This window comes from Panthera pardus, unplaced genomic scaffold (assembly GCF_024362965.1).
Source record: "Panthera pardus isolate Hobbes unplaced genomic scaffold, ASM2436296v1 HiC_scaffold_17, whole genome shotgun sequence".
NCBI lineage: Eukaryota > Metazoa > Chordata > Mammalia > Carnivora > Felidae > Panthera > Panthera pardus.
The window spans coordinates 69,728,558-69,742,205 of NW_026526732.1; the positions used below are offsets into that span (position 1 = coordinate 69,728,558).

Sequence of the window (13,648 nt, forward strand, 5' to 3'; positions counted from 1 at the left end):
AATCAACCAGAAAGCCTCAAGAAACAAGACTGGGGTATTAGCTTATTGGTTTGGAATCATCTGGCCACAGGCCCTAATATATAGCTTCTAGAAAGTCAAAGACAGACAGCAGGTAGTTTCAGCTGTGGCAGATCCCAGCTGGGAAAGACGGAAGCTTCCGCTGTTGTCATGGATAAGCTGATATTTCTGTCACTCTTGCCAGCTTCCAAATCCATGTTAAATCCTTGCTGTATAGAACATTCATGTGTTTAGGATTACTGCAGGAAGATCAGAGCGCTAAATATTCACTAAGTGGATTCCAATAGATGATCTGATATTATGACTTCAGAGTGCCAAACAAGAGGGGGGAAAATCTAATCTATCTGCTCTTTTTTTTTTCCTGAAGATCCTCCATTTTTCAGGACCTGAGACAGCAATAACAGAAGTGATAGATGCCTTTTTTTTTTCTTTAAATAAAAGGGCAATTAGCACACCTTTAAAATCTCATTTATAAGGGCTCTGGGAGATTTGGGGCCTTAGTCCATGTACCCCCCATGTTCTCCAGGCTTTAAGGGTTACATTTTCCCCAAATGTGTTCCATATTCCCAAGTAATTGTTCGAAACCCCAACCTTGGGGCGCCTGGGTGGCTCAGTCGGTTGAGCGGCCGACTTCGGCTCAGGTCATGACCTCGCGGTCCGTGAGTTCGAGCCCCGCGTCGGTCCCTGTGCTGACAGCTCGGAGCCTGGAGCCTGTTTCAGATTCTGTGTCTCCCTCTCTCTGACCCTCCCCCGTTCATGCTCTGTCTCTCTCTGTCTCAAAAATAAATAAACGTTAAAAAAAAAAAAAAAGAAAGAAACCCCAACCTGCATGTCTAATATTTTTGTTAAATCCTCCCCTCCATTGAGGTCCCTCTTACATGCCAATAAACAACTAGTAAAACAGAAAGGCATAATGTTCCTTACCTAGTAATGGACACAACAAACACTTTTGCAAAAAAATAAAATAAAAGTCTAGTTTAAAGCCTATGTCATTCTCACTGTGATGCTTAAATCACCCTCCACGCCACCCTAATGGAATGATTTGCTTCTCTGTGCTCCCAGGAAGCCGTGTACATTTATTTCTCTTTTACGTACTGTACTTACCACAGTGAAGTATGGAGGTTCTAGTCTTTGTCTTTCCCTCTTCCTACAAGACCCTACAGAGCACACACACTGCTTCATGGCCTGGACACCTCGCACAATTCCTGGCATATCAACAATGCTAAATAATTTATTATTTATTTATTATAAATGTTTTTGTCTTGTATTTTATCTTTGTAGGGGAATCCTAAGAGAGTTATAAGTTGAACTTCTAATAATTGATACAACAACTGTATAGTCTTTATTTGTGATAGACAAGTTATTTCAAGTTTGATCTTCTGATAGACTAACATATCATAGATTTCTCCCCTTTACTAGATTCTTAGGGGGACTCTTGTTCTTTGCCTCAGTGATTCTGGCTTTTCACATTCATGGGGGAGTTGGAACAACGTGAATGACTATATTTATTGATCACTTACTATGTGCTAAAGAAGAAAGAACAGGAGAGAGAGACAAGGAGATAGAGACCAGAGAAAGAAAGAAAGGAAGGAGGGAAAGAAGGAAGGAAGGAAGGAAGGAAGGAAGGAAGGAAGGAAGGAAGAAAGGAAATGAGGGAGGAAGAAAGAAACTCATTTAAGCAATTTATCACATTGCAAGGTAATCAAATGTTAAATATGAGAGAAAATAGACTGGAAAAAAATTAAAGGATTCACTGTACAAATCAGGAATTTTCATCTAATGGAGGTTCTTAGTAATATATTTTCAAAAATGAAAACTATCACACTATTTGTTTGTATGGATTTCTATCTCATATCAAAACACGCTGCAGGTCTATTTCCTTAGGCATTCGTTTGACAATCTTCCTCTTAGATTTTTTTTAAAGAGAAAAACAAAATGTTTATACATGAAATTACATTAAATAGTGCTGCCTCATCTTGTAAATAGTCACAAATTAGTTTGCTCCCAGTCCCTCTCCACCTGATTATAAATCCTCTAGGTCACTGTTTTTCAAATATTTTATATAGCCTCAAAACCTTTACTTCATACAAAAGCTTACCATGTTCATTAAAAACAAAAAATTGCCCTCATGTCTCCACTTCCCCAGGCTGCAGCTAGGGCACGTGGGGGAGTTGAGAGCTGTTATCCTAAAGACCAAATTGATTCTTAATAAGAAATGAGGCTTTCAGAAAATCTTCCAGTAAATAAACATCAAACCCAGGGTCAAAGACATTTATACCTAAAACAAACAACCATGAAAAGTTTATTCACTCTAATTAGTTTATTTAAATAACTCCTATATTTCCATGATGATGAAAATAGACACCAGTTACCTTATATCTGTAAAAGGTAAAAATGAGAAAACTAAGCCGTGATTGACAATTACTGTGTTCAATTATTCTTCTAATTTTGACTCTTCTAATTTTGTTTGGTTTCCTGGGACTGTCACTGCAATACAGTCTCACGGTGCTAAAAATACACAAAATCTCAATGTCAGGGTATATAAATAGTAGCTTGATAGCAAATAATAATGCATGATTTATTTTTCACTTTATGGCTCACAAATTTCTATCACATGATATTTAATCCTTACCCAAACCTTAGAAGCAAGCATCCCTGTTTTGCAGATAAAGAAACTAAGGCTCTTCAGTGTGGTTGACATAAAACAGTCAGCTATAGGAGACTCAAGATTAAATTTTTGATTCCCAGAAAGACAGGTGCTTTTCTACCTTGTTTTGTTAAAGAATAATTTTCAAAAGAGTAAAATCATGACCCTCAGGCAAATAGAAAATAAACACACGTCAAAGGTTTAGTATCACTCATAAATTAATGAAGTAAACAGTAAGATGTTAAAACCATCTTTTGGTGTATATACACACCAAAAGCTAGGTGTATAAGGCAATTTAACAGATTTCCAAGTTAGATATAAAACCGGTTAACGTCCAATATGGCCAAAACTCAAAACTTTTTGGGGCTATCTTTTTAGTTACACCAAAAACATTTACACCTCTACCTTACAGAAATCTATAAGTTAACTTCTGCTGAAACATATTTATCAAATAGCCCCCAAAATAAATGGTCAAACTCAGCTCTGTTCTGAAAGAACACCCTCTATTTTCTTTTGCTCATTCTACATTTCAGATAATTTTTAAGACATTATATTGTAGCTGCTTTGCTGTAGAAAGAAGAAAACTTAAAGACACATTGCTGTGGATTTTCAAATAATGGGAAATTGGCTATGAAATGTTGAGAAATTACAGTACAGAGCAAACATGGCCTGAAGGCATTAGGAATAGTAGCTATTAATTTTCAGTGAGGGAATCAAGAGTGTCTGCCTAAAAGGAAGAATTGCAAATAATTCTAGGCTTGGAAAATAACAGCTACAGCCATAAACCAAAAGTTTGTCTTTATGAATCCATTTTCATTTACTATTTCATAGGTTTCCTGCTCTGTGCTGAACAAAGGGAGTGCTCAGATAAAAAAAAGACAAAGTCCTTGCCTGCCCCCCAGATGCTCCCTGGACAGAGGGAAAGTTTAGTTTTTCTGCAATAACCTGGTTGTGAGAAGCAAGCTCTTGTGGAAGCACAGGTGAAGGGCTCCATTTGGGAAAAGAGATGAAGGGATTAGAAGAGGCTTCCTGGAGGAAGTGACTGGCCCTTGAGCTGTGATTTGAAGGAAACACAAAAGTTACCATGGAGAAAGGAAGGGAGTGCTGTGGGGAGAAGATGCATGGGTGTTTGGACTCTTCTGTCAGAGGGCAAGAAGTAAGGGTGAAGTGGACAATGAGAAATGAAGTTGGGGAGCCATCAGGAGGGAGACAAAGAAGTTAGGGGTTTCTCTGCTCTGCTGAGAAGACTCCTTCATTTTGTATGCCAAGGATTTTTTTTTTTAATTTTTTTAATGTTTGTTTATTTTTGAGAGAGAGGGACAGAGCATGAATGGCGGAGGGGCAGAGAGAGAGGGAGACACCGAATCCGAAGCAGGCTCCAGGCTCTGAGCTGCCAGCACAGAGCCTGATGTGGGGCTCGAACTCACAAACCGTGGAGATCATGACCTGAGTCAAAGTCGGATGCTCAACCGACTGAGCCACCCAGGTGCCCATCTAGGCCAAGGATTTTAAGCTGAGAAATATAATGGTTTACCTGAGTCTCTGGGAGCAGGATTAAGAATGGATTTAAAGCATTAGGGAACAGAGACAAGGAGACCAGTTAGGAGATTAATATGGTTATAAGACAAGGAGGTGATAACGGAAGTAAGAAAAGTGATCCAAGACTGTGATAAAAGGTTGGGGGAAGATGTTGTTTCCTGAGGATGCTCACCTGGCTAGCTCTCTTTCTGCTCATTGTTTCCCTCTTTGACAACAGAGGAAATAGTTTTCTGCTGCATGGGATGGCTTAGCTCCAGGACGACCATCACCAACTCACCTGGGAACCAAAGGAGGAAGCAGCAGGCTTCCCTCAGCTCCCTGTACCATCCCCAGCGGCCCTCCCAGCGAGCTGGCCACCTGCTCCATAGTCCTGCTCTTCTCCTGTCCCACTCCCTCATGTGAAGCTACATACCTTTATTTCTTTTCTTCATTTCCCAGTTTTCACACTCTGGGCTTCATCAATGACTTTGGAAAGGAAGCACTTGTTCTAAAAGAGCTGCACATTTCCACACTGCAGACAACGAAACTTAAGCAGTTTTATTCAGCAATTTCCTCACAATTACCCATTTCTTTCTCAGGGCCAAAAAAGTGTAATTGGCTTTGAAACCCGAATGAAACTCCCAAGAACTTGCTAGGTACTTCATTTTAAAAAGGAGGGAGGCAGGGAGAAACATACTAATTTAGACTCATAAACAAAGAAATGGAAATCTCTTTTCTCCACCTAAATTCATCAGTGTTCTTTCTGCCTTAGTTCTTCCCTAAATTTTTTGTCTTGACATCCACAAGATAAAAGGAAAAAAAAATGTTAGCTTGATTGTTGTTTGTTCTTTGGTTTTCTTTTCTTTCTTTCTATTTTTTTTTTTTTTTGCCATCCTTTCAAGATATTATCTAACTCAACAATAGTATTCACACGATTCTTGACACTGAGTTGAGTTGAGGTGTGCAGAAATGAAAGCACATAGACCCAGTTGAAATATAGAAACATCCCATGGGGGCTGAGAACCTCAAAGATGCTTTCTAATCTTGTATCCTTCAAGGCTTGAGACCTTTAATTAAGAAAGGATATAAATATAACAAATGTAGAAGAATTCCCTGAAGTTTAAGATAGGGACCCCAAGATTATGCCAGGGATAAAATCTGTGCCTTGAAAATTCTTGATTGACTCCACTAATGAGAGCCTGAGATTTCTTCCTCATAACCCCATGCTTGTCTCCCGATTAATTTCCTTCCAGTACTTAATCTTCAGTACATGACACTTTAACCACTAAGCTTATTATTCTAAAAATAGTGTGCTAGCTACACCATCTTAGCAAATATATACGTGAAGATCATATTTCTACAAGATTTCCTTAGGTGTTTCAATGTTAATCAGACTTGTATGAAATGTAATAAACAACTATATTAACAGAGATAAGTAGTTTTCATTCAGCTAATTCCTGTATGTGGATGGACTGTCTCCTATTTTCCTACTCTGGACCTTCACTGGAATTGATAGATGTTCTTTTATGGGAACAAAGAGGAAAGTCACTACGTTTCCATCTGAGAGCAATAGTGTATCTCTATCTATACAAACAGATCAAGGTAGCTTATTCCACACTACCTTGGGCTGTGCCTTGTCAGTGAATTTTTATGACAACTTCTAAGATAAAAATAAATTATGGAGGATTTTATCGAGACTCTAGGTTAAGAAATTCATTATGCCAGGGGAAGAAGGCAAGAGCCAGGCATCGAGACAAAATCAGAAGGAACAATTTAGGTTTGGTAATAAGATGAGATTTATGTTTCAATCCTTTTCTCTCCCTTGGCAGTGTTAGGTGAATGGATACACAGGAAGACATTTCAGTTCACATAAAACCTTTACTAGGAGAATGAGACATCATAACACCTCACTGTAGTCTATTGAAAGCACTGTACTTGCAGTGGTGAATGTGGTTGCCTCAGTGAATCAGATTTTCCTAAAATTATAACGTGATGCCTGCTATTACCACCTGCTGGAAATACTGCCCTGCTTCCCCAGGCACACTGCTCTCTCCTCCACAAACAGAAGACTCAAGTGGCTGGAATTTAAAATGAGCTTGGCTCCTTGCCAGAATGCCCAGGAATATGTAATCAATAGGAAAAACACACCGACCTTGGATGTTTCCTTCAGCAGTCTTTCAAATGGAGGTCTGTACCTTACTCCCTGTCTCCCCCCCCCCACATACACACAGAACCTCATAAGTTACATATATAATTTTTGAGGCAGCATTGTTAAATAAATTTCTCAAAAACTCAAATCTCAGTGGCTTGTTACAACATACCCTGAAACCTTTTCTCTTCCTCAACATTGTCACTTTTTAACCCCAGTGGTTAGAGTATGAAACAGAAATCATTTGGGGAGCCTGGGTGGTTCAGTCGGTTGAACGTCCGACTTTAGCTCATGTCATGATCTTTCAGTTCATGAGTTCGAACCCCATATTGGGCTCTATGCTGACAGCTCAGAGCCTGGAGCCTAATTTAGATTCTGTGTCTCCCTCTCTCTCTGTGCCCTTCCTCAGCTCATGCTCTGTCTATCTCTCAACAATGAAAACATTAAAAAAAAAGAAAGAAAGAAAGAAAGAAAGAAAGAAAGAAAGAAAGAAAGAAAGAAAGAAAGAAAGAAATCATTCCATTGCCACTTCACAAGTTTGGGGAAGCATAAACACAGGTGAGTTACACTGTGCTGTCAGTATTTTTTAAGATTGTTTTTAAATGTTTATTTTTGAAAGAAAGAGAGAGAGAGAGCATGCAAGAGTGGGGGAAGGGCAGTGAGACAGGGAGACAGGATCTGAAGCTGGCTCTGCGCTGACAGCAGTGAGACTGAAGTCAGAAGCTTAACCCACTGAGCCACCCAGGTGCCCCTTAAATGCTGACCCTAAACAGGCTCCAGAGTAAGCTGTTCACACTTTCTTGTGGGTCGTGCAAGGACCCTTGAAATTGCAATATTTAATTATGTGACAACTATTTTAAGATGGTCAGAAAATACAGTTTTCTGCCTTCAGCCTCTTACCACAATAAAACAGAGCAAAAAGATGGAACATGTGTAAGTTGAAAAATCTGATGGCTGTATATTGCCTAACACAACACTTCTGCTGTTATTTATCAGTAATGCAAAAAAAAAAAATTATCTTTGTCATCTCTGGACCTCTAGGTCACTCATCATCCATTCAAGTCTCTGTCCCCAGCTCTGGATTTTATTCTCTACCTCCAAGCCCAGCATTATCCTACAAGCAAGATGCAATATATAATATATAAGGGCTCATTCAGTAACTTGGCTTTTTGCTTCCTTGCCATCTTAATCTCCAGGGACATTCTCTTTCACTTGCATGCAGCCATGCACTTTGTGCCCATGATAGACACTGACTTCTCCACTTCTGGAATGATAACTTTAGACATCCCCCTCTCTTACCACAACTATGTAACCTTCTAGCATTCTTAAGCACAATACAAATAAACTGTCCTTCAGGATCTCCAAACCACAGGCCAATCTTCCTTCTCTGCCTTTATTAATCCCCTCAAGGTTTCATTTTCCTACCCAAGATAGTTCACCACCCCCAAAATGCTGTTCACCCTATCATCCATTTCCTCTTCCTATTGCCTTTCTGTGTACCACCCGGCAAAATCTAGAAAATCCATTGTCTGCCAGACCATGCAGGTCGTTGCCAACATTGAATAGTAGTCCCTAATCTCACACAGCACACTGTCCAGATATTATGCTATATTTCTCTGGTTAGCACTCTCTCCAGCCCTCCACCGTTTCAAACATTCTGAAACTGAACAGAATACTTGCCTGAGATATAGATGTTGGGGTGATTGGCGTATAGGCAGTAAGTGAAGCCAGGGGAATGGATGCAATTGCCAGAGAGTATTTGAGGAATGAGAGGAAATGGGCCTAGGAAAGAATCCTGAGTAACTAACACTAGTAATGCAACAGATGTTCAAAAGGGGGGGTGGGGGGGCTGGAAGTGATTTGAAAAAGAAAATTACCAGGAATGGCCAAAAATGGAAGAGAAAACCAAAGAAAATATGGTGCCAGTTACAAGTGAAGAGATTATTCCAAGAAGGAGGGGTCGGTAAAAATGTCAAACATTACTGATTAACCAAATAAATACTAAAGACTTGTCTTCAGGTTTAAAAACAGAGATGTCATTGATGACCGTGGAAAAGTGGGAATCAGTGGGGAAGTGGGTGCCGATGCCAGATTCCATCAGGTTTAAGTGTAAAAAGGAGGTGAGAAATTGGGGAAGAGTGTAATCATTTCTGATAAGAAGTTTGGCCAGGAAGGTAGAGTCAGAAGCACTATTGGGGGGGAAGCATGGGCTTGAGATAGAGGCTCGAGTACTTAAAAACCTACTTTTTCACAGGCGGCTCTTGAGGCAACCCGGAAGCGGAAGTGGAAGAAAGTTCTCAAAAACCTACTTTTTAAGTATTTAAGAGTGGCTGGAAAGTCTACAGAAACTGTCTGAGACAGGGGCACCTGGGTGGCTCCACTGGTTAAGCATCCGACTTTGTCTCAGGTCATGATCTCATGGTTCGTGGGTTCAAGCCCTATGTTGGGCTGTGCTGACATCTCAAAGTCTGGAGCCTCGGATTCTGTGTGTGTATCTGTCTTTCTCTTTCCCCCACTTGTGCACTCTCTCCCTCTCAAAAACAAGTAAATAAATAAACCTAAAAAAGAAAAAAAAAAACTGCCTGAGATTTCCTCCAAAGACAGAGAAAGAGTCCACAAAGCTGAATTAAAAAGGGCAGTGGTAAGAAATGTAATAGTTTTCTGTGAGTTCCAGTCAAGTTCTGCTTGTTTAAAATTTACCCTTTAAATTCTTTGGTCATTTCCCTTGTTGTTAGCACATGCTCAAACTCTTTAATGCGGATGGATATAAGCCCCTTTTGAGAACCTGGTACCTTCCTGGCTCTCCCTCAGGAAGTCACCACTCTTCCCCAGACTCTGCTCCAGCCACACAGAACACCTTTTAGTTCCCTGAATGTTTCTCACCCCCATGGCTTTGGATACAAAGTTCCACCTTCCAGAAACTATATCTCCAATCTATTTCCTGGCCAACACATATACTGCCTCTCATTTTACAATTACTTCTTCAAAGGAAGCCTTTCCTATTCCCACAAACAAGATCAAGGGCCCTCCTTCCACATTCCCACAGCATCCTGCATTTCCCTATCGAAACTTCTCTCACATAATCCTACAGCTATGTCTGCCTGTCTCTTTCACTATACATTTAAACCCCATGAGAACGGAGATAATATCTGTCTTATTATCATTATATCTCCAGAACCTGGTACATTGTTGGACACACAGTTGCTCAATAAAAACATGTTGCAAAATAACAGATTGTCATTTTACGGAAAAGCCCAGTTAAAACATTCATGTATTCACATGAGGATTTTATTCGATGTTAATTGAGATTCTTGAAGAATATTCTATCTATTGCTACTAAGGTTTAAAACATTTTCAATGATGTCTAATACTTCTTACCTTACATTAATCCTTTTCATAACACATTTCATATTCTAAAGTATATATAATTTATTTGTTCATGATTCTTACTGTCAGAACTCCCTCTCTAGACTAGAAGCTCCATGAGGGCAAAGACCCTTCTCAGTTTCACTCACTGATACATTTCCAAATGACTATGGCCTGGAACATGAATAAATAAAGGAGTGAATGAAGTATATAGGTAGTGTTTCTCTTCAGTAATATGTTTTTACCCCATGTGCATCTGAAAAGCATGGAAAATAACTTAAACATTCAAGCATGGTGCAAACTAACTCAATTGAATATCAAATAAATTGAATCCACCCAAAAGTAGCAGAACTAATTCCTCCAGTAGTTACATTTGAGGAAATTACAATTTTTGGACAGGACATTCAGCATTAAGTTTTTGGGTTCATAAAGTAAAGTGGGACACCAGTGTATTACATTGTTTCTATTTCCTAAACAACAAAAAGGATAAAACTTTCATCTGCAGAGTCAAAACTGCTCTTGCAACTCTTCTCATGTAGGAATTTATGGAGAGTTTCCTTGTATAAAGTACAGGGAGTCTTACAATGGATAATATCAAAACATTACATTTTTTTTTACCAAAAACATAAATAAAGTGGGCAAGAGGACAGGTCTCACATCAACAGAAGGCATACCATTTTATCACAACTCAGCAAAGGCATTTTTGTAAATGTCTGATAAAACAGAGTATAGACACTCTGCTTTTGATAGTCTAACAATGCAGAGAAAGATGGTCTTTGTTGATTAAAAGAAGAACAGAGGCAAATTAATATTCTCTTGTAGAAGTTTAAGAGACAAATTTAAACACATAGATGGCTTACACTTTTTAAAAATAATTTTCTCATACTGAAAAAGCAATACCTCTTTATTTAAAATTTGGGAATAAAATAATGTACACACACAAATCAGCTGATATCCTGCCACTCCAAGAGAACTTATTTTGGTAACACATTTCCGTATCAACCACACACACACACACACACACACACACACACACACACACATGAGTCAACTACATGTAAAGTAAAATTGTAGCTCTCCCTCAAGATTATGATTTACCATATATTTACTTCATTACATATTATATATTTTAACTGAAATAAGATTGTAATACACACATTTTACAATCTGCTTTTCTTCCTAATTATAAATATACCATGACCACCATCCAGTTGACACCAGAAAACATGTGCTTTTAGGCAGAGAATACAGTTTCTCACACTTTTTTTTTTAATTTTTTTTTTACATTTGTTTATTTTTGAGAGACAGAGAGAGAGAGAGAGAGAGCACAAACACACACACACACACACACACACACACACACGCACACGCACAGGTGGGGGAGGGGCAGAGAGGGAGAAGGAGACACAGAATCCAAAGCAGGCTCCAGGCTCTGAGCTGTCAGCACAGAGCCTGACACGGGGCTCAAACTCACAGACCGTGAGATCATGACCTGGGCCGACGTCAGATGCTTCACCAACTGAACCACCCAGGCGCCCCTCTCACACTTTCTTACTAGTGATTCATTATAACCTCAAAATTCAACACTATACAACATAGAACAATATAACCTGAGCCTGAAAATGTTTCAGATCCATTTAATCCAAATGTCCCCTCCCTTCAAAGGAGTAAAGGAACAACTTTACTTTGACTTTACTTTGAAAGGAACAACTTTGACTTTGTGTTTTCAGCATAGCATGCCACTGGGCCAACCAATATTTTACCTGCAAAATTGCTAAATAAATTTATTTGTTGACTAAAACGGTCTGAGTTTAAAACATAAAATATGCCCTCAGAGAATATTAATCTTGGGGAATTTCCTTAAAGTAACTATGCAGTTTTACCTACCCAATATTCTTCATACATTCAATTTCTTTTTGTTCCTATACCATCAAAGTGTGGTAGAAATTTTGATTCAAGTAGCTCTAATTTGGTACAAAAACATGATGTAAGTTTATATTCATTTTTAAATTTCAAAATCATTATCCAAGAACTATCCAAGTAGTTCTCTGAATTGTTTACTACATTATTTAAAAAAAAAAAAAAGGCTTAAAAGTACAGCATTAAGATGCTGCCTGCTTTATATAATTTAAAATTACATCTTATGAGACGATTTCTGCCTGTTTTGATTATAGCAGCACTATTTAGGGACATGTTTAGAAATACATATATATCATATATATGATTAATATATAATAAATATATAGAAATGTTTAAGTTCTACAATATGACACATTGAAATGTAACATTGAAATTTTGAAGTTCTACAATATGACACACAGATGACTTTTGTCTGTCTTATCAATTGCTCTTTAAGTGAACTTCTGTGATCAACATAACTGTGTTTAAATGTAAATCATTTTTTATACAAGACTATTTTGAGAAACCCCAGCCATGCAATTTAGGCTATTGAGAGAAAAAGTAGCATATATTCCTAAACAATACTTAATAAAGTGATTGATCTATCCATCTGAGATAATAAAATATCTTACTTTTATAAATGAGATTGACCATAATTTATATGAATTATGAAGAAATTAATTTGAACCAATGGTGTAGCAAGGGAAAGAGATCAGTGCTTGTGTTAGCCTGGGTGGCTGTCATGACAAAATACCATAAATTGGGCGATTTAAACTACAGAAATTTATTTTCTTACAGTTTTGAAAGCTGAAGTCCAACATCAAGGTGTCAGCCTGGTCAGGGTCTGGTGTGATCTCTCTTGCTGGTTTACAGAAGGTTTCCTTCTTGCTGGATCCCTACATAGCCTTTCCTTAGTGCATTAAATTTTTCTTAAGGTGGAAACTGTGTAGAGAAAAGACCTTGATAAGACTCTGGTGTAGAAGATGAATACTGAGCATAAAGATATTATCAGGGGCCAAAGCAATGTGAGGGAACACTACTTACTGCTTGAGAACAGGAGCAAATCTGTTTACCTCCAAAAAGAGGAAAAACAGAAGAGGGAATGGCAGGTATGGTTGGAGACTATGGGGAGGAGGGGGTTCAGAGAAAACTTCCACGAGTTAGGAGAGTGACTATACTCCACAGAATAATGTGTGTGCCATCCATTCAACCCCTGAGATGTAGATATAGATATCCATTCCTCTACACCTTTGAATCTGGATTGACCAGAAGTTCTCTGATGGATAGACTGTGGCAAAAGTGACATGACAACAGATCTAGACTTAGATTTTAAGGAGGATCAGCAGATTCTATAGGGTTCTATTGGAGTCTTCTCTCTTGGAAAACTCCCTCTCAGAACCTAGTCACCATTGCTGTGGAAAGCCCAAGCTACATGACAGTTACTTGTAGATGTTCCAGTTGAGAGCCCCAGCTAAGCTCCCACCCAACAGCCAGCATTAACTGCCTGTCATGTGAGTGAGCCACCTTGGATGTCCAGTGTACATGAGACTTCAGAGAATTGCACCTTAGCCGACTCTACTTGCAACCACATGCAAGACCTTCCTAGCTGACCCCGGTCAACTCACAGAACTGAGAAATAATAATAAATCTTGTCAGCCACTAAGTTTTGAGGTAGTCAGTAGGAACAGATGTTTAGTGTTCACTCTGAGGTTGTTTATATTGCTACAGTGAAACTTCTCATCTGATATGTTTAGAAATATCTACTGTGTGTGTGTGTGTGTGTGTGTGTGTGTGTGTGTGTGTGTGTGTGTTTGGCATGAGGAGGATGGTTAGTGGAAATACGGAAATTGCGGGAGGGCCTGAATTTCACATGCAAGATAAAGAGCAACATAAAAATACAATGGAAACAGTAGTGGTAACCATGAAGACACAAACTCACTGGGGAATTTTCTGAAAACATGTAGAGTTATTTAACTGCTGCATGATGTGGTACTGGGGCCTCAGCCATTCTTAAATAGCATGGAGACATCAGCTGATGTAAGATTTATCCA

The 13,648-nt window shown here is 38.8% G+C and overlaps 1 long non-coding RNA gene across 1 annotated transcript in view; it reads right to left on the reverse strand.

Moving 5' to 3' along the window:
- LOC109263422 (uncharacterized) overlaps positions 1–13,648 on the reverse strand; it is a 580,530-nt gene that overhangs the window by 116,058 nt on the left and 450,824 nt on the right. The window contains exon 4 of the long non-coding RNA XR_002078202.2: positions 12,394–12,539. This is a non-coding gene — a long non-coding RNA (uncharacterized LOC109263422). The remainder of the gene's footprint in view (positions 1–12,393; positions 12,540–13,648) is intronic.